This window comes from Scylla paramamosain, chromosome 41 (genome assembly GCF_035594125.1).
Source record: "Scylla paramamosain isolate STU-SP2022 chromosome 41, ASM3559412v1, whole genome shotgun sequence".
Taxonomy (NCBI): domain Eukaryota; kingdom Metazoa; phylum Arthropoda; class Malacostraca; order Decapoda; family Portunidae; genus Scylla; species Scylla paramamosain.
The window spans coordinates 8989467-8991887 of NC_087191.1; the positions used below are offsets into that span (position 1 = coordinate 8989467).

A 2421-nucleotide genomic window follows, 5' to 3' on the forward strand; every position below is an offset into this window, starting at 1 on the left:
CTTTCCACAACACAAAAGTACTCCGTCACAAAACCAAAAGAAAAAGAAGTAAGGGAACTGTGCCAAAGTGTGCCAAAAATGTGCCAAAGAGGTTTTATGTATTGTGAGTGTTGAACAAATACGAGTACACAAGATTTTGCCAAAGCCCAAATGTGTCGATTAAATTTAAGTCAAAGCATTAATATTCTACTTTTTTTTATTTTTCTACTTTTTTTCTACTTTGTTCCACTTTGTTCTACTTTTGCTCTACCTAAACTACAGCATTAATTGTATACTTTTCGTACCTTTTCTATTTTTCTACTTAAATTATAGCATTAATCTACTATTTTGTACTTTTATTTAAGTGAGAGCAAATTATTACCAGCAAGAAAAGGAAAAAAAAAAAAAAAATACAATGCTCTTAATATTCCCCCATTTGCAGATATAGAGGATATGTTATGTAGGAACTGATAAGGTTTTATACTTCATATTTTTATACTTTTGTGTACGAATAAACACACATCTTGTTTAACGTATGTCTTATTGGTGCCCCTTTTCTCAATAGTCATGGTACATACGAAATTAAACTTCTATTGCGGAAATGACATCTTTTTTTTTTTACCTTTATTTTTCTTATGAGGGATGGAGAAGGGGGGAGGAGAATGGGGAGGAAGAAAGGAGGAGGGGAGTAAATTAGTTATTGTTCATTCTCACTGAAGTTATATTTTTTGACTGTTTACTTTCCTCATTCTACCATTACATTGCTTTCTACGTGTTTGGATATCTATAAATTATGTTCACTTCTCTCTCTCTCTCTCTCTCTCTCTCTCTCTCTCTCTCTCTCTCTCTCCTTCCTCTCCTCTCTCTCTCTCTCTCTCTCTCTCTCTCTCTCTCTCTCTCTCTCTCTCTCTCCTTAAATAACAACATAAATCTATTTTTTTTACTTTTTTACTTCTTACTTTACTTCTCTACTATAACTCTTCCTCAATCTATGTCTATCTTCCTGTTTATCTCCTTCTCTCCCTCTCTCTTTTCCTTTTTCATTTTTTTTTTTCCCTTGTCCTGCCTCCATCACGAGTAAGCCTTAACCTTAAGCCTTGATACCTTAACCAAGCGTACCACAATACAGGTAAGGCACACGGAGGTTAGACAGCTCAGAGCCTTTCCGTCCTGGTGTGTCTCTGGGCCAGACTTTCGTTGCCACACAGCTCCCGGCAGTGTTTTGAAAGGCTTTGTTTTCTCGTGGGGACTGCTTTGAAATGACACAGATATTAAGCCGGGTTCTAATTAGTGTATTTCCAATGATGACGGGTGATTCTTGTTACACTTGTTGCTACACTTATGAAAACGTCCTTGAAACCTTCGATAACTGCCACGTGTAGGTCTCAGGGACTACCACGTGTAGGCCCTGATGGCTTCTTGCAGCTTCCCTTATTTCTTTTGTTCTTATGTTCTTATATCAAACACTAGAGCCGTGAAGACATCCTTGAAAATCCCAATACCTTCCAATTAAGCTTGATGAATTAACACAAGAGTATGAAAACGCCATTTGACACCTGAATAACTTCCGCCACAGCATTCTAAACTACCTGTAGAATCTTGAAAACATTCTTGAAAAAGTAACCTCCACTAGAACCTGTCAAAAGTAACTATAGAATCGCGAAGACAACCTTGAAAATCCCAATAATTTGCAGCAGATCTTGTCAAACTAACACTAGAATCGTAAAACACACCAATGAAGACCCAATTTGCAGCAGACCCAATTTGCAGCAGACCCAATTTGCAGCAGATCTTGTCAAACTAACACTAGAATCGTAAAACACACCAATGAAGACCCAATTTGCAGCAGACCCAATGAAGACCCAATTTGCAGCAGACCCAATGAAGACCCAATTTGCAGCAGACCCAATGAAGACCCAATTTGCAGCAGACCCAATTTGCAGCAGATCTTGTCAAACTAACACTAGAATCGTACAACACACCAATGAAGACCCGAACACCTCCCACTGCAACATTTCAAACGAACACTACAATCGTGACAACACTCTTGAAAGCCCCAATAGCTTCCACCACAGCATCTGAAACTACCTAGAACTGTCCTTGAAAACCTGATCAGGCTTATATTAAAACCTGTGAACCAACCCTAGAAAAATAAAAATCACCCTTGAAAACCCTAACTTTCACTGGTGTTAAAAGCATTTAGCCATTCGATATTTCCCACTTGGAATGACTATCTTTCATACCAGAGGGTGTAACTTTTTCTCACTGGGCGTATTCTTCATCCATACATCCTGTCTAATCTTTCTTTAAATACCTTCATTGACTCAGCACTAAAAACCTGATCACTGAGTCTATTTCAGCCGTGCACCACTCACATTGAGAACCAACCCTTCCTATCTCTCTCTCTCTCTCTCTTTTATTTTTATTTAACTTATCAAGAAT

At 38.0% G+C, this 2421-nt stretch overlaps 1 protein-coding gene across 1 annotated transcript in view; it reads left to right on the top strand.

Annotated features, from left to right (window-relative positions):
• Positions 1–511, top strand: part of LOC135092932 (spermidine/spermine N(1)-acetyltransferase-like protein 1) — an 8063-nt gene extending 7552 nt beyond the window's left edge. Inside the window, exon 4 of the mRNA XM_063991735.1 lies at positions 1–511. This exon is cut by the window's left edge and continues 1236 nt beyond it. The gene's annotated coding sequence lies outside the window, so the exon portion shown is untranslated.
• The last annotated feature ends 1910 nt before the right edge of the window (positions 512–2421 follow it).